The sequence below is a fragment of the Ornithodoros turicata genome, chromosome 1 (genome assembly GCF_037126465.1).
Source record: "Ornithodoros turicata isolate Travis chromosome 1, ASM3712646v1, whole genome shotgun sequence".
Lineage (NCBI taxonomy): Eukaryota > Metazoa > Arthropoda > Arachnida > Ixodida > Argasidae > Ornithodoros > Ornithodoros turicata.
This window is the reverse complement of record NC_088201.1, coordinates 156,878,823-156,903,977: the sequence shown is the minus strand read 5'-3', so window position 1 is coordinate 156,903,977 and position 25,155 is coordinate 156,878,823. Positions and strand designations below refer to the sequence as shown.

Sequence of the window (25,155 nt, the reverse complement as noted above, 5' to 3'; positions counted from 1 at the left end):
TTCGTTTTCGGGCGTGACTTCGGACGGGCTGATGCCCAAAGTCCTGTGTTTGGTGGTGTTGTAGTCGCGCACGATCTTGGGAAGCGCGGAAACGAAGTGGTATTTTCCCGTTACTCTAAAATAACGGAATATTCTGTCGCGTAAAGTGCGTATGACGCGCTCTGCCTGCGACGCTTTGATTACTGGAGAGAAGGTAGAATACATCTGTACCTTCTTTCGTGAGAGATACTCCTTGACGGTCTTGTTGTAGAATTCCCCGCCTCTGTCGCAAAAGATGCGTGTAGGTACGTTACCTCCCCGAAAAAGTCTTATCATGGCCCTTTTCATTTCGGCGGGGCGCTTCGTCTTTAGCGGGAGGGTGCGCAGAAAGCGGGAGAGGGAATCGATTGCCACGAGAATGTAGCGGTAGCCACCGTTGAATCTCTTGTATTTTGAAAAATCGGCGAGATCCATTTGCCACACGTCGTTGATCTTGAGCGCGATGATGCGTCTCCTATTAAACTTTCTTCTGACCGGATGGTGGAGCGTGTAGGCATCCAGCTTTCTGAGAATGGCGAGAGCCTTCTTTTTGCTCAAGTGATGCGCTTTTCTATAGCGTTCCACACCCCCCAAACCACCCTCTGGTTTCTCATATCCCTCCATAAGTCGTCCACGCAATGGAGGCCTGCTGCTGCTGCTGAGGCTCGCGAGATTTGGGTAGAGAAATCAGACGCAATAGTTTCGAGACTTTGGGGAACCAGGAAGGTTTCTTTCCCGTCTTACGTTGCAACAAATAATTGACGAGTTCGTAAACGGAGGAGTGTCTGATGGGCTTGCCCGACACGGAGACACAACCCTCGCGATCCCAGGAAAGAACCTTCTTTAATTCCGAGACGACCCTTTCCGCTTCCTCTTCGTCCACCTCTGGAGAGAGGAGGGAATAGTCAAAGTCATTTGTAGCGTCGGACGCCTTGTTTTTATTGTCGTAGGGGTCAAATCCGTGCTGCTTGAGTATGCGATACAGTGCTTGCAGTATGAGTTTCACTTTGACGTCGTCACTCTCCTTCGAGGAAAGAATGTTTCCGATGGAGGAGGTCACTTCAATTCTCTTGGCCATTGGCGAAAAGGTTCAACACGGCGGAAAGCAGGAGAGGAACCACCGACGAAAGAACGCCCTGTCCTCGCTGCTGAGACAGATAGCGCTTCAAACGTTGCGGATTCTTGTGAATCTTTTTGTAGGCGAGCCGTCGTAAAAAGCGTTTGTGCTTCTTCAAACGCGCGAACGTATCTGGAGCTAGAGCCACCTTTCCGTTCAATACATTGAGGCAAATTTCGGAGAGGTGTTTCATGTCGGACGAGGACGAACGTCTCAAGACGTCGCGACGGCGCGGAGGGGGTAGAGTGGAGAGTACTTTGAGTAAAGTGAGGTGAGGGCGGAGATTCATTTCGGAGCGTAGATATATTGACGTTCTCCCGGAAAGATATTGCTACGCAACCTGTGATCCTCGTGCGTATAGTTGTGAAGATCCACGAGTAAATATGCGTGGGGCGACGACATCGCTTGTTTATATGCGTCCAGAAAATACTCCAATCTTTTTCTGCCAAATAGCTGTTGGCCGAAATGTTCCATCTGGTGCACGCTGCGCACGGTGCGCCACAGGACGACGTAACTGGCGTTGTAGGATATTGTTCTAAAATGGCTACTGTCGAAAAAGATGTTTTGAACGAGTAAGAAGATCGAGGCGTTGGCGTGGTGAGAACCCCGAATGAAAAGATCAGTCACCTCCTTCAAGGAACCGGCGTCGGTCATGTGATCGTCGACGACGATCAGCGTAGCGCGCGACGTGTCCCACTCTCGCGGTAGCTCCTTGGTAAATTTTACGGAGTCCCCGAATTCGTCCTGCATGCTCGGCGAAGCATATTTCTGCACGTAGAATATTTGTGACGGAGGCTTGTCTACCACGTCGTTCAGGTTCCTCAACACGTTAGCAACGAAAGTAGATTTGCCGCACATGGAGGGGCCGCTTAAGATACAGCGAAAGGGATGACGGAAACGAAAAGGTTCGGGGGAAGACATGTTACGTGCGTACACGTTGCACGAAGAAAAAGAAGAGACTGAGACTCGAAGAGAAATGCATCGCTTTTATTTACACATCCTCGTCGTCGTCCTCTACATCGGAACTGCGTTCCCAATACAGATTGTCCAGGCTAAAGTTGGACTTCTTTTTCGCCAGTCTGTCCGTCGCTAAGATGCGGTCGAGCGTCTTCATCTTGTCCTGACACATTTCTTGACGTGCTTGCAACCATTACAGACGGTGGACTTGAAAGGCTTCCTCCACGATGCCGCGTATAAATTCGCGAAGTTCTTCGTTTTTTGTCTTTTCCTTGCGACGACGAGAAACGCAGGAGAATAAACCACACATGGCGTTTTTCACGTATCGGTCAGAATGATGACGCGAGCGCGGTGCGCGCTGCCTTTATAGAGATAAACGCGCGCGCGCAAAGAACGGAGAATGAAAGCGAAACTGAAAAGCCACCCGTCGCCGCTAGGAGCGCGCGCGCAGCAGAGAGCCGAAACCGAAAACACCCGCGGCCGGCGCAGAGGGAGCTAGCAGCGCGCGCGCGCATGCGCGGACGGGTGGAGCAGAGGGCGCGCGCGCATCCATAGCAGCCGCTGCGCGTCGCCTCTCTCAGTTTCTCTCGGACCGTCGCGGAAGACGGACGTGCGCTCCGCGCGCTCGCTCAGTTTGTGGCTGCCTCTCGTAGGGAGCAGACGTGTGTGTTCTCCGCGCTCGCTTTCTGCCTGGAAGTTGCCGCGGGGGAAAAGGTGAGTGATTTGACGCGCTCCTTTTCTCGTATGTTTGCCGTGTTTAGCGATGACCGCGCTCGTGCTAAGCCTTTTCTCGCATGTTTAGACTTGTTTTGCGGTGTCCAAGCCTGTTGACGCATGTTTAGCGATGTGTTGTTCCCGCCTTGTGTTAGCTGCGTAGTGTTGAGGTTATGCCCAAGCGCGCTCCTTTTCTCGTATGTTTGCCGTGTTTAGCGGTGACCGCGCTCGTGTTAAGCCTTTTCTCGCATGTTTAGCGATGTGTGGTTCCCGCCTTGTGTTAGCTGCGTAGTGTTGTGGTTAGGCCTAAGCGATCGTCCCCCCGTAAGCCTTTTTCCCCCGATGTGTACTGTTTTCTGTTTAGCAGTAGCGGTTAGACCTTTTCTCTCGCATGCCTAGACTTGTTTAGCAGTGCTGTCATTTTTACCTGCCGCTAGTATCTTGTTCTCTGTCTCTCTCCTCTAGAGCTATGATGGTGGCGCCATCTGGTGTGATGCCTTGCAACTAAGTGGCCACCTGTCGTCGATCTCTGCAACTACCCGACGTCAACAAGCACTGGTCACCCCGGAGCGGCTTCTTCGCCGCGGCATCGTTGATTTTCGAATAAATTGTTTCTCTCCACTCTATCTCTATCTTTTCATTTTATTTTCTACCTATTTTTTTATTTTTTATCAGCTCAACTAGCCCACAACTCACACAGTGGTCTGGACACGTCCTAGATGCGCCCCAATTAGTGTAATGACTCCCTGGTGGGTCCTAATTACTGTGGGGGGTCCCAATTAGCTCTAATTGCTCATTAATGGCGTCCAGGCCACTGTGTGAGTTGTGGGCCAGTTGAGCTGATACATTACTACTCTTGTGGTGGAGATCTCAAGTTGTGAAGTGTAGCGTGGTGCTTCAGAACGCCACCTACTCCATCACATGCGCTTTTCCCATGTCCGGTGGCTGTGAAAATCCATCTTGCTTCGACAAACCCAGTCTTTGAAAGCTCATACAACCTGAGACTGTTCTTAAAATGGCTCGCTGCACCATTCGACATGTACACCGCGTTCGTGGCAATAGTTCTGTTTTCGTCAAGCCACTCCTCGATAGTTTGCGTTGCAAACACTGCATGCGCGGAGGTCCTCACTCACTGCAGCAAAGCACAGTCTTTCAAGTTGTGCGGTAACAACACACGTGAAGATTGATATCTGCTTCTTTCTCCAATGGTACGACTGCACTTCATCTGGTGACGCAACCGTCCAATTTTCAGCGAAGTCAAAATGAACTATGTACGTTCTGGGTACTGGACACGACTTATATTCATGAATGACGCTGCTCTGAATAGCCCATATGTGCTCGTGAGTAACATGTGCAGACGTCCACTTCCTCACCTCTGTGAGGAAAACAGACGCCACCACTTCCTTCTTCAGCAGTGTTCGGCCCTGCCAGGTTGCCACTTTAATTTCCTCGTCTTCTTCTATGTTTAGTCTTTGCAGTGAAATTCTGTTCTCGCCTGGGAGTTATAACAATTCTACAGGGAACAGGCCTCCGAAAGCGTCACTACAGAGGTAGTAAGACTTCAGTAAGTCCCCGCTTAAGGATCGTCGGGTACTGTTTCGGATAGCAGAAACGCACAACTGGAAATTAGCGCAGTACACACAAACGCACACCTCTTGCTCTCTTGCTGAGGGTTTGCTTTTACCCATTTTGGACGTAGTGAGCAAAACCTTGTAATGCCCATCTTCAGGTCTGGGTGGTGCTCCTTGAAGAATTGATATGTCTCATGTATCGAGCGCGTCATGTATCTCTTCGTCACTTCGACTTTCTCATCGTCAATTAGCGCAGTCACTACGCTCTGTGATGTGCATTGCATCTCATCATCTGTATAGTACTTCACTGCTGTGGCCACATCTTCTTCTTTGAGCTTCTTTCCTTCGTACCTGTCGGGCTCTGCCCACACACTGCTCCTACTTTTCAGCTTGCGAGCCTTGACAACCATATATTTTGCAGCCTCTGGAATCAGTCTTCTGGTGTCGTTCATTGACATTTTGTCTGGGATCAGAGTGCAGAGGCAACAACGTTCTTGATGGGCAGTGCAGGCCAACAATGCGCCTCGAAATTTGTTTACCCATTCCTTACAAATTTCGCAAGAGGAGTCATCTTATTCTGACGTTTCGGTACCGTAAACAGCATTTAGCTTGCGAGACACCTCGTGCTGAATGTCACTGCTCTTCTGTCGGGTGTACGACACGCGCAACCGTTTCTTTATTGCACCGGAGGGTTTTAGAGGAGTTACGTCGATATTCGCTACAAGTAGGCTACGGTTTACGTCAGCGAGAATATCATCTGGCGAAACAAACGTCCGATCTGATAAAGAATCACTGATTTCCTCATTACTGCAGCAATCTTTTGCTGGAAGCGCCGAAAACAATTCTGACGGATGTAGTCCTCGTCGCTCACCTCTGACGCTTGCCCAACTGTTAGGACCAACTTGAGTGATGCGACGTCCAAGTCCGAGACGTTTCTTCTCCATCTTTTCTCAAGCAGAATGTTCTTCTTGTGCTTTCCTTCATAGTCGGCACAAAATATCCGATCTGTACTGTCCACCTGTTTCATAGCGTGCGGTGTGTCTGAGCGAACTCATCAGGAGAAGACACCAAAGACACCGTGGATTCGAAAGTAAGCCTAATCGAACACAAGCGATCAAGGTTCCGCAGATTGCTTTCAAGAAAGAAAGCGAGATCCTCTTCGGGGCCTTGCTTTCATACCTTTCGTTTATCTTAATCTGCTCACAAGCAATACCGACTCATGTTCGAGCAATAAATGAGAGGGAGAACAGTACGGTCTCTCGACTGCGCAACAACGCACAGGCCCACACGCAGTGCTTGGATAGGGTACGCGGGAATGGCCGCGCTTGACCTCCAGCTGCTTTATGGCAAATTTTGATTGTCAGATATTGATGATGATACATTGGCCTAGCATGGTGAGCAATTTCAACGAAATCGAAGTTTGTGTTTTCGAGAACGAGGCGCCTCAAACTTAGGAATTTTCGCTGAGTGGTTCCGTTAGGAGCGTCCCAGGTGCAAAGACCCTCTTGTTCAGCGAAGGAAAAGACATATGAGCAGAATGAGCGTGTTCCCCTGAACAAAATGATAGCTAACACATCCATAAATTCCAAATGTGTTCAGAGAAATTAAATGTCAAACTTAAGGGAAAAACTCAATTTTCTCGAAGTTTGCAACTGTATGTAAAGTTACCTGCGAGCTCTGCAGCGATTAAACTTCACATAGAGAGGGAGAAGGTGGGTGTCTTTTATCCTACTAATTTTCATTCTTTTACCACTACAAGTCTCTGCGATACGGGGGCCCAAAGTTGCCAAAAAATGCTAAACTTGGAAAGTGCACGCCGTACCGTCTTAGCTTTTGCGCTTTTGAAGAAGCGGAATATCAAATATTTTGAACTAATTTTGGTATGAATGCACTAAATAGGTGTTGGGGCACAGTGTGTCATCTTCTCAGAAAAATCGGAGATGTGGTCCAAACGACCCTGGCTCATCTGAAAATGAAAACACCCAACATATGCTTTTGTTAGGCGTCCTCGAGGAAACGCCACAGTTGTGTAACAACAGGACGTTCCTCGAGGGAGAAAATGCGACACAAAGGAGAGCCCAGTGGGAGACTATTGCTGCCTATCTGAACGCAGTTGGGCCACTCCACAAGGATGGGAAGGGGTGGCAGCAGTTGCGGAAGGACTTGCGCTACAGAGTCCGAAACAGAGCAAGGCTGATATCCGAAAAATGCACGCTACAGGAGGAGGCAGTGGCTTCATTGTTCCTGGGCCAGGTGCTGCACCAGTGGACATTGTATCCCTCCTGTCTGGAACCGATCAGCGTGCCATGGCACTAGTCGGCTGAGACACGGTGACCGGCTTCGCAGGAGCGGTTCAAGTGTCCTCCAGAGGAGAAGCGGCAGTGCCTATAGTTATTGCTGCTGCTGTAAGTGGTACATCATGTCACAATCAGAGCTGACAAATATGCCACGTCATAAAACTGAAGGCAATTATGTCAACCTGGATTTTGCATCAGAAGAATCAACGTGCTTTAGCCTCTCAGTATTGCTTTATTCTTTTGGGGACAACATTATGTCTTTATTTTTCAGAGTGACACAGAGCCACTGCCATCAACATCTGCTGCCACAGAAGTGACAACACCAGCAGCGGTACATAAGACTGCCCAATACATCCTCCGTGAATGGTATTGTACCACAATGTTTTATGGCTCACAGGGGGAGGCCTCATCTGAAGCTGCTGAGGTTCAAAGCGAAATACAGCAGGAACAGCAGCAGCAGCTACAGCAACAACAGCAGCAACAGCGAACAAGAAGACCGTGCCGCAGGCGAAGGCGGCGGATTTCGCAATTCATTGCCACTGATGTACTTGAGCAGCAGCGACAATTGGTGGCGGGACAAAAAAAAAGGAAAAGATAGGATGACTGCGGTTGTCCAGGTATAGTAAACATAAGCACACATGATTATGTGTCAGAAGCAGTGTTGGAGAGCACATGATTTGCATTACTATGTCAGAGGCTATTGTCTCACGTACTCAAGCAGCAAGATGTTTTCAAAATGTTACGAAAACAAAATAGTCAGGGAACTATTTTAAAAATGCAGACATTGCTCACGAAGGAAATGAAGTGCTCAGAGCATTTAATGGGACACAACAGAGCATTCCATTGTGATAGCAGTATGACAACCTCTGAAAACATGTTTCCAAATCTTTGTTGTACTCGATACAAGATCTCATTAATTGCTGACGTAATGTACTTTTACAATATTTACACCTGTTCACTCCCATAAGTGAGTATGCTGCTCTTCTGTTAGAGAGGGAACGAAGACATAGGTCAAGCCAATAAGGTAAGCTAGCATCCAGTGTGACAACCCTTGTCACGAGCTCAACTGTAACATGCAAATGCAATGTATGACTTCTTTTGGCCTATGTGTCGTCTGCCCCACTGCCATATCACTTTCTGCTTTTCTCCAGCCTCTGCACCCTCATCAACAGCAGCTTGCCATCACCCTTTACCATTTCACCAGTTTCTTGACATTATAATACCACTACTGACTGACTTATCTATTTTCAACTATGTTCACTTTTTATGTCTGTAAATAACTTATAACTACATCCTCACTTACTGATAGTATATCAATTAACTATTTATTCACTGCGTATTTTTTATGTACTCGTATGTACCAGTATTGGGGTAACTGGCTACTGTAACTAAGCTTCTTTTTTTAGTACCCTTTTCCTTAATTTGTTGCTTTTGGGCTCCAGTAACTTCCTCAGGAACATGTTCATTTGTCAGTTAACTTTCTCAGGACTGGCCTCGGTGGCTCAGTTCGTAGCGTGTTTGCCTTGTGATCCCGAGATCGCGGGTTCGAACCCAGCCGAGGACGCCTGCAACTTGGTGGCAGGGTACAAGTTGCTTAGACATGCCGTCTTCCTCGAGGGATGTTAAATACAGGACGCCGTGCGTTGAGCTGTCATCGCACGTTAAAGAACCCCCTGGTGGGCAAAAGCAATCCACAGACCGACCGCTGTGGCGTTGCTCATGATCTCAGTTTTCTCGCGACGTAAACCCCTAATTATAAAAAAAGAAAAATAAAACTTTCTCAGAATAACTTGGAGAAAGTTCAGTTTCATTACATGTAAATTAGTTAGTAACTTAGATTTCTTGCGCTGTAACCTAAGCAGCAATGAGTTCCCATTGTATACTAATTTCCCCATATCTGGTATATACACATGCACATGATGATGATGATGATTAGGATTTTCATGGCGCATCGACAACTAACACATGCACATATTTGACACGGGACACTGTAATCCTTCAATTAATCAGTTCTGTCAGTTTCGTTACTGGTGTCTGTCCTTGTTGGAGATCACACATTTCTATCAGTTGATCCTCTGTGTGCAGTTTGTGGTGTTTCCGTACACTTCACCCACATTACATGACACATTCACTTAATGCATTTCGCAATTACGAGTGGCAGCATGAGTCTGGAAGAACACAGCACAGAGGCACATGAATTTAGGACTGCAACACTGTGAACAAAGGCAATGTGCACTGCACAGAAATACAAGTACATAAACAAATCTTTTAATTTTTCACTGCTACCTCCACAGAGTAAGAACTGGAAGCGAAAGTAAATACTATGATATCACAAATAAACCAATTCTCACTTTTCCCCTCCATTGCTAGGAAAACGTTCACTATATATAATACTCAAAATCTTCGAAAACTGTAAGGAAGTTGCGTGACATGTATGCACATCAGTGTCATTGAGTATACCTTAAAATGTGCATGTACAGAATAATAAAATGAGTTGAGTACCGTAATTTCACGTACATAAGCTACAGGGACTGTCCTCAGGAAAGTATTTTGAAAATCTTTGGCGGGATAAGCCGTGTGCAATACGACACAACTGATTGCTGCAACAAAGAAGACCATAGAGAAGGCTACAAACACTGTGGTCCGTATTCCAGGGTTTGCATGGTGTAGAACAAAGAAGGACAGTTGTAGTGGACCACCAGGGTCAGATTGTGCTGTTGTTGAGTGCTTTTTCATGGATCGACAGGTCTGTGGCCTCCCACAAGAAATGAATCATTAACACCACTTTCGTTAAAGCTGCCTGGCGAAGGTACCAGAAGGTCAGTCTACCTGAATGAGGACAAGCCCCTGTTACGTATTGTTCGTTCATTGGCAGGTGAGTGCTGTTCCGAAGACGCAGTTGGCACTTTTGTTAAAACCACTCTATGGGGAAAATACGACGGAAAAATAGTCTCCAGATAAGCCGCTCTGTGAGATAAGCTACAGGGCGTCTGTGAGGAAAAAAATTGTGCACGTACCACGGCTAATGCACACGAAATTATGGTACAACAAATAATGAATGTCACTACAATTCATGGGCCTCAAACTCAAATCAGGTTGTTGGTTGCGTAGAGGGCCACACAGAGAACACACAACAGCATTTACCATAAAGCACCTTATTATAGCATACACTGATGTGCTAAAAAGAAAAAAATGGAGAGGTGCACTTAAAGGGACTATGAAACGATTTTTTCCTTCGTTTCGTTCGAAAGAAGACATTTTTCTGAGTCTAGAACCGAAATTTTACTTTCGTCGCGCGAGTGGATTTCTCGGGAGCGAATTTAAACGGAGCGGCGAAGGGAGGACAGCTAGCGCCGCGCCGTGGCGAGCTGCCGAGCGGTGACACAACGGGCAACTTGACGCGACCACGGCCGGCTCAGCAACACGTCATCGTGACGTGTCGCCGAGCCGAGGAATCCCGCCAGGAGCATGCGCCGTAGGATCCCGCGTATGCGTTCATCGGGAGTGGAAATCTCCATGACAGCAGCTTTCGCGTGATCGGCAGATTCCGGCAGTGGCGGCAGCCACAGCGCGAGCTCGCGGCATTACTTGCCATTGTGCAACACCGGTGACGTAACGGGGAACTGAAGTGCGGTCCGTACAGTTACACCATCGGCAGGGAAATATGCGCGGGAGAGGAGGAACGCGGAAGAGACATTTCCAGCGCGCGCTCCTCGCAGAGTGGAGCGATTTCGTCCGGAAAAATTTGTGGCATATTAGTTTCTCTGCGGGAAGAACAGTTTCCATCGAAAAAAAGTATGGGGGTTCGGGAAATTTCATAGTCCCTTTAATGTGGAGCAATCATGGTGTGTGTACAAAATTTGTTACTGAAAAGCCCAACATGACACACAAGGGAATAAATCAAATGCCTTTCCAAATCCAGTACTGAAAAGGTGAAAAACAAATGCAACAAAAATGTGTAATCCCTCAGAAACAAATACAATTATCAGGAGAATCAAATTACCTGCTTTTTACAAACAGTATTGTGCACTTTCTTCGCAAAATAGTCTTGGAAAAAGAAATTGAAAATCAGTCACACAGCTTACTCAGGTGTTCGAGGCCCCTGTTGTAGAGCAGAAGTCAAAGGCACAGTTTTATAGCCACTGGTGACAAAGTTCCACAAGCACTGGAGTCACTTTGGTAGTTAAAGATGTCGCCTAAAGCAGTGTGCTATAAGGCGACTTCTAACCTGGGTTGCACGACTGCTTGTGGCAACAGCACTATCATTGTCCCCTGCATCATCTGCCCCCGCAACGTGTGCCTCTTCTGTCATGTCATCATCAGGCCCACTTTCTGCGTCACCTGCATCAGGTAGCTGAGGTGTGTTGTACGCTATACACATGTTGTGCAACACCACACAAGCGTTTATGATGTTGCACGGCAGGTCTGGAGCAAAGTGTAAGGTGCGGTACCTCTGTAGGCACCGGAACCGCATCTTCAGCATGCCGAAACAGTGCTCAATGCGCACACGTGTTCGACTGTGTGCGTCATTGTAGTCAATTTCTTCATATGTAGTTGGCGTTCGGACAGGCGTCATCAGCCATGGCTGCAAGGGGTAGGCGCTGTCTCCTGTAGATAATTAAAAACTCTCATCCGCTTTTCTGCAGATGTAGGTTGCATGCCCAATCGTGATCATAGCACGTAGTGCAAAGCAGGTCACTCAAACATGTTATGAGACATAAGAGACTTCCTTTTTAGTTTGATCGTAGTGAGAATGGCTCTATCAAATGAATATTCGAACATACGTGCTGAAATAATATTTCAAGTCACTGCATGCTTGCACTCATCAAGCGTCAGGGAGCAGCTGGTCGCGTCAGTGTAATCTACGTTTCCGTTTTATTCTATTTCTTCAATTCGCCGCTGAAGCAATAAGGCACCAGTAGTGGGTCCCATTCCACATCCTTCAATTTCTGGGCAGAGGAGCTAGCAGATACACCATGCTAGCCATCCTCCCTTCAACGTGCAAAGCCATGCTGGGAAACACAAACACTCACCCTCAATACCTTCTCTCTTACATCAAAGCATGCAAAGGGGCATTGTGAGGCTTGTATTTTATTCATCATTCTAGGCTAAGTTTAACTGCCTCATCTACTTTTATGTTGGCTGTATCAGACAAATTAAACAATCTGCATCTACGGATAGTCTGCAATGAGAACTCGGCACACTCTGACATACAGGGTGTTCGAAATTAAGCTTTCACTAGCACTTTATAAATAGGCGAACAAAAGAAAACTGGTGCTATTTTTTTCTGTTCCTTGAGTAAGAAACAGGTGCCACATAATTAGCAGCATCTGTTTCTTACACAAGTAGCATAAAGTTATCATCCGGTTTCCTGTCATCGCTGTGTTTGCGTAGCGCTCGTGAAAGCTTAATTTTGACCACCATGTATATGTAAATGTCATATGGAGAAATCTGTTGAGCAGATCACTGAATAACCAACAAAAGCATAACACATGCTCTCTAGCTATATGATGATGCAGTCATGAACTGCAGTAGCTATCAGGACGTCACAAAGATGTGCCTTTAATGTACATTTCTCTCACGAGGTAGGATTAGGCCTGCAAGCTTCATTTTGAACCCGCGACTCAGGTGTTGGCAGGCAGTAAAATCTGGGCAGCGTCTAAGGAACACTGAAGTACATGTGTGGGGATGTTGACACAACTTGCAGTGTGTGTAGTGAGGGGGAAGGGTTACATGAAAATGGGCCATGTTAAAAAAAAGTGCTGCCCAGATCAGTAACCAAATGAAGAAAAGCAGGAAATGTACAGACTAACAAAAAATCTCACCAATTAGCCACTCTCCATCTTCAAATATTGTGGGAGCTTCTCGACAGAGCTGGGACGCTGCCCTTACAGAGGCATCGTGGCACGATCCCGGGTATCTGGCATTCAGGAACAGAATGCGCCTGGTTGCATCACAGATCTTAGAAATGTGTACAATGTTACAGCGTGAACATGCTCTGTATGCATAAAAGGCAACAAACAAGCAAGAGAATGTATATAGGGGCACTGGAAATACAATGGTTCTGGAAACAGAGTTGCCTAATTGATTTTTGACTTTGTGGTACAAAATTGAAATGAAATATTCATAGATTGAGAAGTTACCTGTCAAAAAGAACTCGTTACAGGTTAAGTTACCGCGTGTTAAGTGTAACTAAGTTAATAACAAAGTTCTTCAGCATGAAATCTAACTCGCAGTTACGGAGTTACTTAATAAAAAAAAGGGGTTCCTTCAAGTTACTTAGGTCACAAAATGGCATTACGCATGTGCAGCGCACGAGCAGCTGAAGTTAGACCTTGAGTTGCCTGCGAAGGAGTGCAACACGCTTAGATCGTTTTCCTTTATGCCCAACAATAGACCTCTCCTTAATAAATGACGTCATAGTGTTTGATAGCGCCAAAATTTGGTTGAATTGAACTACGCTCGCAGCTAGGTGAATAAGGTCGCGCTCGAAAGCCACACTCTTGAGGGGATTACGACATGATCCCATGAATGAACGAGACCCTCGGTCCTATTGTTCTTTCAATGGGAGACAGCGAACAAGTGCCCGTTCGTGGAACCCAGCCGTCCTTCCGCATTGTTTCGGTTTCAGTCTGTCTACCAATGTCATGATGACGTTTCTCTGGTAAAGGTGTATTCGAACACTTTGCATCTTACCCCCTGTGGGCGCACAATGGTTCAGCTTTATTTCAATGGCAGCGGTTCTTACTTCCTGAATAAAATACTGTCACTCATTGAATATCACGTTTTATGGCAAAATATGCCATGAAGGAACCGGAGAGAAAGTAATAAAATGTGTGGACGTGAGTAAAAAGCGAGTTAAAAGTAACTTGGAACTTAAATTACTTTGGCAAAGTTACCAAAAAAAGGAACGGGTTCCTCTGAAAGTTACCACAGCGCAAAAATACCGAGTTACGTTACAAGTTACCAAAAACGGAACTTCGTTACAGTAACGAGTTACCTCGGACTCTGGAAATATTTGTGCAGAAATAAATGCCAAAAAAGTACGAGAATTGCTCACCTCTAAGACGTTGATGTAATGGTACCCCCTTATTTATTTATTTATTTATTTATTTATTTTGAGGGTACCCATCAACGACCGTGGGGCCTAACGGATGGTGCACCAAGACACAGGGAACACAATACAAAGCATAAAACAACAAACAGCAAATAATGAAATGTTAAGGGTTAAACAGTTCTCGCGTTGCTGTTAGGAAGAGAAGATTTAAATGATGAGAATGAGAAAAAAAAGATGTCAATATCATAACTCTGGCAGAGAGTATTCATGGTGCGCTGCAAGCGAGATATAGGTGCACAGTAATGGGCCATATTTTCATGAAAAACAGGTTGGGATCGCAAGTTACGCAATGGTAGATGAACAGACACCGAAGATAACAAATCAGGGCAGTCAATGATGCCGTGCACAAGCTTGAAAAGGAAATGACAGTCGCGCAATGTCCTTCGATGAGCTAAGGTGGGTAGGTTAAGTTTTTCAAGAATGTGGTCGTAGTTATAATACATAGTTTTACCAATGTATCGGTCGTGGTAAATAGCAATAAATCGTCTTTGGATTTTTTCAACATCAGATGTGAGAGATTTGTTCAAACAGTTCCATACAGCAGAGGAAAACTCGATGAGAGGGAGAACCGTGGAAAAAAAAATACGCGAAAGAAGCATAGGGGGTGCGAGAAGTTTTTTGTAAGTCTCGAGATGACACCTAGTTTAGAGAATGCAAGATTTGTGATATACGTAATGTGCGTTTGAAAAGAGAGATGACTATCAAAAGTGATGCCCAAATCTCTTATACAGTTAACACGATTAATGGTGGTTGACGCCATAGAGTAGGTAAAGTGGATGGGGGTAGTTTTCCGGGTGAAAGTGATTACATGAGATTTAAGAGCGTTGAGTTTCAACATGTTCCGTGTAAACCAAGACTGTACACGAGTGATGTCATTTTGTAAATCCAAACATTCGTCAGCATGATTAATACAACAAAACAACTTGAGGCCATCAGCGTATTGAAGAATGTTACTGTGTTGCACACAAGTGGAAAGGTCATTGACAAAAACGTTAAACAGTAATGGCCCAAGGATAGAGCCTTGAGGAACACCGGAGGTCATCAAGTATGAACGGGATTGGGTACCTTTGTAAATAACAACGTTGTTGCGGTTACTTAAATAAGAAGTGAACCAGTTGCATAAGTTTGATGAAAATCCATAGATGGATAATTTATCAACAAGTAATTGATGACTCACAGAATCGAACGCTTTCGATATATCGAAATAAACAGAATCTACTTGCATGGTTTTACCAACATGATGCGCTAGAAAACTGATATATGTAACAAGATTGGTTTCGACAGATCTGCCAGGTAGGAAGCCATGTTGTGTAAATCTAAGAAAATGTTTACAGTAGAAAGATAGTCGCGAAAACATAACCTTTTCAAATACTTTCGAGAAACAGGGTAACAAAGATATGGGCCTGTAGTTTGAGACTTCAACTCGTGAACCACCTTTGTGTATAGGAACTATGAGAGATTTTTTCCAGACCTCAGGAAACTGAGCGCTTTGTAAGGAGCGGTTAAAAAGGGAAGTCAGCACAGGCACGAAGACATTGGCACAACCCTTGACAATGAAATTAGGGACATTATCTATACCAGAGGACAAGGTTGATTTTAATGAAGAGATGGCGCGAGAAACCTCCTGTTCATCAATAACAATGCTCGAGAGGCTAAGATTAGATGGAGAGGCTTGAGCAGTGATTGTGGGGGCAGATTTAGAGAAGGCAGAAGAAAAGAAATCGGAAAACAAGTTCGCAACTGCCAAAGGCGCCGAGACAAAATCGTCATTGTGTTTCAGCATAATGTCGCCAGCACGAGAGGTTGTTCTATCCTGAACAAACCTCCAGAATTCCTTTGGGTTAGCAGATAGAGATGCTTGGACGAAGTCCTCGTGTGTTTTTCGGTCCCTTTTGTAGATAGTTTTGACGAGCTTACGTGTTTCTTTGAATTTTAGATGCCAGTCGTCGCGTTTAGTCCGCACATACGTTCGATGAAAGTGCAGCTTTTTCCTTAGTAGTCCTTTAAGTTCATGGGAGAACCAGGGAGGATACTTAGGCGAGTGAAAATGTTTCTTTGGAACAAACTGTCCTATAGCGGACTGCACAACATTAGTAAAAAGCGCAGCAGCATTATCAACGTTGGCGCATTCTATCACAGGGCGCCAATCTGTAGAGCAGAGGCAATTGTATAGCGCAAGGTAGTCACCACGGGGATAATCGTACCGCGGAGAGACAAGACGTTGATTGGTATGTCGTGAAGATAAGGTAGTGACTGGAAAAGTAAGGTAGAAAGGTGGGTGAAACTTATCAGAGGGAACGAGCGGGACTTCGACACCCTGAAAGATATCGGGTGTGAAATTAGATAACACCAGGTCCAGCGTGTTGTCAGCAGAATTTCTTAGTTGATTAAGCTGCAGGAGACCGTGGAAACTGATAAAATTAAAAAGGAAAGATGCCTTAGATCTCGTCAGACCAGAGGCGCGAGAGATATCAAGGAGCCCCCAGTCGATGTTAGGAATGTTGAAATCACCGTACAGCTGAAACAGATGACTAAAAAGGTGGGGAACACTCCCTATACGCTCCGCAAGTACGTTTCTGCGCAGAAGAAGAGGGCGAGCGTGTAAAATGACGTGCGCGGCGGCGTGCGGCGCTCCCATTCGCCAAGGCCCCTGTCGCCTCCACGTGCGAACCAGAGAAAGGTAAACAGCAGGGAACCCGCCATACGTTTTGTGTGTTTTCCGCTTTGCTAAGTGATACGGTGTTAAACACCTGCTGCATTTATGACTGTACTTCGCCGCATTTGGATGTAGTGTCACTTATTTATTTCCAAAGCGCATACGGATTCGCTGACGGTGGGAGAACGCGATTAACTGTTGCTGCTGCTGTCGAGTTCAAACGGCATTCTACGACCGAGGGAGTGTTTGTGTGCGTGTGTGTTGTGCAGTGATTTACATTGACTACAGAAAGTGTTCAAACACGGTGCACTCCCAAGGCTCTGCTTTCGTGATAGTGACGAAGAGCGCCGCGGCAGGTCACAGTTTAATGTGCTGTTTTGAGTGGTCTCATAGTAGTTCTAACGTCTAATAACAGTGGAACGAACCAGGAACGAGCATGATCATTGTCTGTTCGGGTGCAACTGCACAAGGCTCCAGTTGCTTCAAAGTGGAGGACGGAAGTTCGTACGCGTGCTGAGGCACGGTTGTCATCGTCCTGTCGTTCACGGTAGTTTAGACCATTGCAGCCGCGATGTGACTGAATTTTCCATGTCTACGAGGACACTCGCTGTTCGCCCTAGACAGCTGTCAACTCCGTGAGACCGTAATTTGAACAAAATGGGGAAAATGTTTGCAGGGTGCTCGCACGAGCGAACTTTAACGAGAGTCGAATAGTTGAAACTTCAGCAAATATATTGCGTTAACCTTTCGTTTGTCTTTCGTCGATAAACCAGGATCATTCCCAACGAAAAGTGGGACCTCTAATACAGAAACCAGAGCTGTTTTGGCCCTCCCAGGGGCACTCCGTGCATCGAATGTGCCTTTGTTTACCTTCTTGAAGCGCGCACATGGTTCCTTCGGCCAATCGGGAGCGTCCTAGAAACGTCACCGTGACGTCATGCGCACTAAACTCGCGGGCTTGCGGAGCGTATTGTCTCCAAAAAGGAAGTGAAGTAGGGAAGGTCGCATTTAGGGTGGAATGTAACAATTACCTATAATGAGGGGGGCTTTAGGACCAAGGGTTATTTCTACCCAGACGGCTTCATGTTGAGTTGCCAAGTCAAAACGTTGATGAGCAACAAGAGAAGAACGAACGGCAGTTAGCACACCGCCACCAAAGCAAGCCCCAGAATTTTCGTAATCGCGGTCACATCGAAAAACAGTGTATTCGCAAGGGAAATATTCACTGCTGTGAAAGGAACTGTTGAGCCATGTCTCCGTTAGGCAGATCACGTCATACTCAAGTGAAATTACATTGGTTAAAAATTCAGCAGACTTTGTTCTAAGACCACGCACATTTTGGTAATAAATGGTAAGTGGGCACACCATTTTGAAATTAGGTGAGGCTACAGAGGCGGTATTTCAGGATCAGAGTTAGCCGATGCATCGGGAATCTTCCCCATGAACACGCGGTATAAACATCCTTCAGGCCACACGTTGGCACAGTTGATATCTGTGAAACTTAGTACGTCTGTCACCACACAGAAAGATGCGTAAGAGTCATGTCGAGTGGCTAGCTTAACACAACAAAACGGTTTATCCCGAAGGACTTCTCTTAGTGAGACGTCATCCTCAGTGGTGTCCGGGTGGAGCCTTGACACGAAGAGTGCACGGGTAGGGGCTGGCCGAGTAGCTAGTCGAAGAGCAGACGAAGAAGCAGTCCCGGTGGAAGCGGGAAGACGTTGTTTTCGCCTATATCTGACGGTAGTAAAACCAGCATCTTCACTTTGTTCGTCGGTAGTGTCTCTTGGAAGGGCGGTTGAAGACAAAGTAGTTGTCGACGAGGCCATGCCTTGATGGACCTGGTTTTGTGAAGGGCCGGGAGCAGCGGCGTTCTTCGCGACACGCAAAGAAGGCAAACTTTCGGTCGAAGGAACGGTGGGAAGACGAGCAGGAATCTTCTTAAAGCTCAGCTACGCCGATTTTCGAGTGTTACAGAATGGAATGGTACTCACACGATGTGTTCATAAGGGAACACTGATTATGTATGCAAAATAGTTATCCCAAACTCCTCGCGGTTTTCCGAAAAAGTGAATTTTTAGTTTCACTGCCATCCCGTCTTGTGGCCCGCAAACCCTGTGTCGACGACACATTCGTGGTCTGCCCGCGCTCCGGCTTGGCATGACTTTTGGCTTGGTTTCTTCCGCCAAGCCGGCCAGTTTCTTCTGCCGAGCCGTCTGCTGCGCAGATTCACATTGGGGAAGTGATAAACAGTTCGCTATTAGAGAGCCAGCATATTTCTGGACTTCACTAAACCCACGAGGAACGTGAGTTTTGCTTCCTTCGACTGCAAAGCATTTGCTAGGCCACTACAGTCTTCCTGGTGCGATTCGTGTTCTGTGCTGCGAGCCGAGAATGCGTGAGCGTTTTGCTCCCGTCTGCAAGAACACTTCAGCATGCAGTTCCAATGTTTCAAACCACAATTTTCCGAAAGGCGAAAGAGAAATCTATTGACTGCAATAATCGGTTACAACTCCAACTGGGTGCCACCTTCGAAAGCAGCGATTTGATCTCTTCATCTGGCTCATACGAATGTTACGGAAGCAATGCGCAACTTGTTTCACAAGAAGCCGAAGATGTCTCGTCCGGGATGCTGTGCCAACCTTATCTGCAGCAGGGGATTGCAGGGGTCAGGACTAGGCAGCAGATAAAGGTAGGACGCGTAATGTTAGACAAGTCAGTCATTCGGTGCAAATTGCATCACGTAGAAGAGAAAAATACGCTATCTGTCAGTTACTGCTTCATCCTTTAGAGATTACGCCCCAGCGGGTGTATTCTCAATACAGAATTGGAATTGCCTTATTTGTTAAATGATTTCGCAGACATTCTGGCACCACCGAAAAGCTTGCACTCCGCGTCTCAACTATCACCGTCTGGGTTTCAAGCTGAAGGCTGTCACCAGTGCCAACCAGTCGCCCCTTCAAAGTTCATCTGTTTTTGTTGACGGAACAGTAACACCTGGTACTGAGACATTTCATTTTCTGATTAATCAAGTGCATGCCATCACTTGTGCTCGACTTCTTGTGTTCGTATACCCTTGCTGTTGCTCGCTAGCTTAGAGCAACCATGCCTGAGGTGCCAGCGCTTTCAGAGTACATTCAAGCAGTATCATCGTATCATATGCACGGCAGCACATCTTGTGTATTTTGAGTAAGGTATAAATTCAATGTTGGCTCAGCTGTTGTATTTTGGTCACAAATAAGGTGTTCTTCCAGAGCGCTCAAGGGCAGTTCAAGCAGTTTGATGTGTGCAACAGCACATACTTTTTCTCAGTTTTGACTAAGGTAAATCGAAATCTTCCAGTTGATGTCTTTCGGTCATAAATTATGTTTTGCGAGACATACAAACAGCATCATGTGTGCAACAGTACATACTTTTTCTCGGGTGAAGTAAGGTAAATCTGTCCGCCGTGGTGTTCTGGCAGTGCAGCAGAAGCTTTTGTTGCATTCAAGTGGTATCATGTATACAAAAACTTGTTTTATGCCTTTCTGTAGCTGCTGTACTAATATTGTGAGTACAGAGACATTCCTGCAGAACATATCGGAGCATCTTGTGTGCTATTGTTTGTATCATCTGCAGCAGTATATTGATAATGTTAATTATTCAATGACTTCAGCTAACATTTACATTCTTACTTCCAGGTAAACCTGTCACGCAGATGCCCTACCCCTTGGTATGCATAGTTCAAGATTGTACCGAAACAATCCACCTGGAGCATTATTCTTCGATTGGCAGTGGCATTACTATCACAACACACCACATACTGCATGTCTATGGTGCGTGTACAATGCATCAAACCTATTCTCAGGTACAGGCCAGCTGGTACGCAATTACAACATGAAACAACTGACACAGAGACCGTAAAGTCATGCCTTTTCCTCCGCCTCGGGTTTCATGTTATTATCCTCACATGCAGCTCAATTCGCCTGTGCTGTGCAGCATGAGCAAAAGCATATATTGTTTGTGGTCACATGACGCGGAACATAAATACAGTGAAACCTTCCTATGTTGGACACCCGCGGTGCAGCCGAAGCGTCTCCTACTTATAGAGGTGTCCGAGTTACAGAATATGACGGCAACAAAAAATGGAAGAGATCACAGAGCTCTGTGAGAAATGTCCCCCTTCTTCAATTTAAGGTCCTTAGTGGTACCTGGTGGTGGTGCCTGGTAGTGGTACCTCTACCCACTCTTCACTGATAATTATTACTGATTTTAGTATATTCAATTCCGTACAGGTTCTACTCAATGGCATTATCTCTGGAGCTTTTCGAGCAGCAAGGACTTGTGTCTGAAGCGTCAGCCCTCTTCTCATAGCTTTGGTGCAGTGCTCGTTCAAAGGCTCTAGACAAACTGAAGACAAGTGCTCACATAAAGAATTACAATGTAGACTGACAGCACTTGTTTTTGGACTCTAAAAACTAAAGCAACAAAATGCTGAGACCAGTATAGGGGGAAAAGGGGCAAAAGTCAAGGCCACTGGCTCATTTTGGGTATTTTGGTGCAAAGATGGGCCGATATTGAGGTAATTTGGCCAGGGTTTTGTCCGACTTTGCAGGGAAAACCCTATCCTACTTCCAAGATAGGGAGGTGTCCGACATAGAGAATTTCATTCCCATGTAGTTTCAATGGGAGCCTGCCCGTGCAATGAAATCATGGGGAGTTGTCCGAGGTAGGGAGGTGTCCGGCTTTGGAGGTTTTACTGTGCTATAGAGCATTCTACATCATGTAATCTAACAGTTGTTCAGGTTTGGATATTTTAACCATGGAATTTACCCTGCATGCCCCATACCATGTCCAAACACGAACAACTGCTAGAGAGCAACATGTACTGTTTCCGTATAGCACTTATGGCTTGCGTCCTGTGATTGGAAACAGTGGTGTCTTTTTGCTGCAACAACCAGTAAACTACAGTAAAGATTTAGAAATACTGTGTCATACCATAAAGCAATATGGGAAATGGCAGTTTGAAAAACTGGAGAAGACTGTCATTAGAATGGGGGACATGTTCTACTGTGAAATTTTTTACACTGTGTGCTGTACCACGTAATGCACTGCAGGCCTACCACGGTATGGTAGCACCCTTAATACTGATTTGCTCAAAAAAGGAATGTGTGCGTTTCTTGTACTAACTTCCCCTTATGCAAGGTTGTAGAAAAATGTTTTCAGTTAATGGGGAGGGAGAGGACATCATTCTGGAGTCTCGTTGACCTACAATGTGTTGTGTGTGAAGGTCATTTTGAAGAGTGTAGGCGGTACAAGACTGTGTTCCCACATTCTTGGCAGTGTTGACTAATAACCATAATAAAGTAGAGGGTACATTTGTTGCTTCATATATTTGTGTCATGGCAAAGTATGTAGATATACATCTGTCTCAACATGCAGGTGACAAAACTGCTTTTTATGCCTAAGCTATGACAAATAGTTGTTTGTTCAGCACCACTAATCATGTGCCGGCCTCCATGACATGTCTGTGACATTCCAAAGTGATTAACGTGTCCCAGAGATGTGTGCAATGCTGAAGATGACTGTGTACCTTCTATGGATTCTTGATTCAAGAAAAGTACTGTGTGATTTGCTAACAATGCCTGGCTGTACCTTCACAATTCTACATAAAAATATGTAAAGTTTGCCGAAGGAAACATCGTGAAGGTCCATAGCGAAAAACCCTGAGACGAGGGATAGCAAGGGACATACACAATGTCTCAACGTAGCGTGTTTATGTCCCTTCTTGTATCTCCTCTTCAGGTCTCGCCATCATGGAAACTATCACCAGCTCGCTTGCTGTTGAACTGTTCTTTCAACGATAAGGGTCACTTTCATGGACTGGATGGCAGCCAACATGCTGTCAATAAAAAGAATAATGGAAGGAGCTCAATATGATCCTTAGGCTGTGCGTGGTCACTGCTTTCTGACAAATGGTTACTTAGAATTTCAGGACAGTGCCTGCAGTGGTAGTATTCTTGTGTTCTCACCCTTGACGCCCATTGTGTGTCCTCGGTCACCTGTAATCTGCTAATATGCACATAGCTAAAACAAAGTATATTTGTATTTCTTTGAATACAGTTGGTACAGCACATTGTTTTTTACATATTCTTTGGAAAATATAAATAAAAAATTCTCTAGTCTCCAAGTCTCCTGTCAGCTCTACAGAGCAGCTTCGAATTTCACTAGAAGCCACGTGTGAAACCTAGGCCAAACTAGTGGTGAAGGTCCATATAGATCATAGATAGATACTATTATTATTATTAGATCATAGGTCAGGCTTAGGTCCTGGTTGGGAGCAACGCATTTGAATCTTATTAAAAATTGGTGCAGGAGGTGACCAACATAACTAAATACACCAACTGACTCTCACAAATTTTGTGGTGTTATACTTTTGAAACAACATTAATACGCCGCAGTGGTCATTTCTCCTTTGTTCCTTTTAACCTAGAAATATTAGGACTTCGGCATCACCAGCCTTAGTTGCTGAGCATGCAGTTATTTACGTTGAGCACTGCAGTTTCATATTTGTTTCTCTGAACAAGCAAGCCCGCTTCCCCATTTTGATACGAGTCTTTCAGCTTTGACAGGGCATTTGTGAACAAGGAAAACATTTGGACTATTGTGTATTTTGCTATGAAGTGCACCATACAAGGCAGAGGACACCATCAACCATTTCCACCAAGGTTATTAAATTTGTGACAAAGTACATATACCTTTTGTCGCTGACTAATTTGGTGGCAAAGTTACTTGAGTGGCAGTTGTGCAATTTTAAGCACATATTTAAAAAAAAATAGGATATGGGAAGTGCTGACTGGTTGAACATGTGGAGTACCCAATATAATCATTGGGGGTTTACGTCGCGAGACAACTGAGTGTGGAATACACAGCACAGTGTAATGTTCCTTATTTTGGCAATGTTAGCATGGTTCAAGAAGTGGGAAATGTTGCACTACCCTTAATAACATCTGTTGGGCACAGCAAACAGGATACACACACCCTGATCTGAAGACACTATGCCTACAATATACAATACACTATGCCTACAATATGAGATCGACCCGTACGTGTTTATTTGCGAAACTATTATGAATGAAATATGGCCTGTGTGGTATAGAACAATGCGCACACTCAAGTAAACATGCAAAAAATACGTATAAGGTCTCTCGACCTACATGTCGCGATGCGCTCTAAGAGATAAACAACACACTACAAAACTACATCCAACACTTTTTGTGCGGGGCAACTCTAATGAGCACTTTCATATAACCGACGAATGGTTCAGCGAATGCAGTTCGAGTGGTCACGATACATTCCTACGTCGTTCATTGCAGTCGCGCTATGATGCTGCACAATATATGTATCTCGTGTAACAAGCCTGGCAATTGCGCGATGTGCATGGGCAGAAATACGGCCTTCTTTCTTTGAAGACCAGTCCTCTGCAGGTATATGCTCAAACAATCACCAAGTCTCACTTGTTGCTCAATCGCTCCCATTCCTGCACTTGTAGTGAAAGCAGCAAACGGGTTGACGTGAATGGCAGCTGAACGGTTGAACTGCGAAGTTCTCGAGCACATAATCACAATTTCACGCCGAAAATGATGTTGAGGTGAGTTCGCGTTTGTTGTTTCCATCGTTCAATAGTTCTCGGGATTACCTCGGACGAAACGCTTATCGCAGCCGGCGGCCATAACTGGATTTCCTCGTAAACGGGAGAAGACGTCAGGGAAGTCAGAGAAAGCCTCAGCTTTCATCCAATCAGACGCACGATTCTCTATCTACGTAGATGGAGCAGGTTTATCCCATCTACGTCACAAAAATGGCTGCGCCCATGGCTTGTTTTGGTTTCTCTGATGAATTAATTTTCGTAATAGGAAGACAAAATTGAGAAACGAAGGTGCGTTTCGGGGGCAGTTGGATGTGCTCGTTCTGAATATCACAACCGTTTCAACACATCGGGAAATCGGCGTAGCTGACCTTTAACAAGCGAAGAATAACTTGCAGGGGAGTTCACAGATGTGGCATGTGCATAGCGCAAGGAACCTAGCTTCTGGTTGAAATCGGCTCTCTGCTTCGCGAGCTCAATTTGGAGAAAGTTTACATTTTTGTCCAAGCTTCGTACAAGGTCCAGGAGCTGAATTTTTTCGTCTTTCAGTTCAGACACATCCGTATGGAGAGCATCGACTTTCTGCACCAACAGGGCCATTAGCTGTTCAGCGTTACCTTGGGCGGAAAGAGGACCACTCGCGATGATGGAAGCGCCAGTAGCAGGGCTTGAGGGAATCACAGAGTCGTCCGCATTTGCACGTTTTGTGCAGGATTTGCATTTGAAGATGCAGGCATCGTCCTCCCAGTACATGTCATATTCAACAGGAGTAATGTTCAAGCACTTACAGTGAAAACGTTGCCCGCATGGGCCAGAGCAAACAAGTTTTTGCTGACGGCCGATAAAGGCCTGGGAGCAGAATGCACACGTGTCAGACGGGGGAGGCATGTTGCAGTACAACCTTCCTCGAGAAGAGACAGCGCAGAACTGTGCGCAGAACTTATGGTAATAGTAGTTTCCATCCACGAAGCGTGGATCAGCAAGGCTCGGTTGCTGTATTGCCACTTGGGTACCATCAATTGCTCCTGCGAAAAATATACACTCAAATAATGAGGATGTTCCCCTCTGACACGACTTTTAG

General features: G+C 45.6%; 1 long non-coding RNA gene across 1 annotated transcript; it reads left to right on the top strand.

The window, feature by feature from the left end:
- Window positions 1-2,692: 2,692 nt before the first annotated feature.
- Window positions 2,693-3,427, top strand: LOC135371558 (uncharacterized). The gene is made up of 2 exons (XR_010415639.1): window positions 2,693-2,806; window positions 3,272-3,427. It is a non-coding gene; the product is annotated as an uncharacterized LOC135371558 (long non-coding RNA).
- The last annotated feature ends 21,728 nt before the right edge of the window (window positions 3,428-25,155 follow it).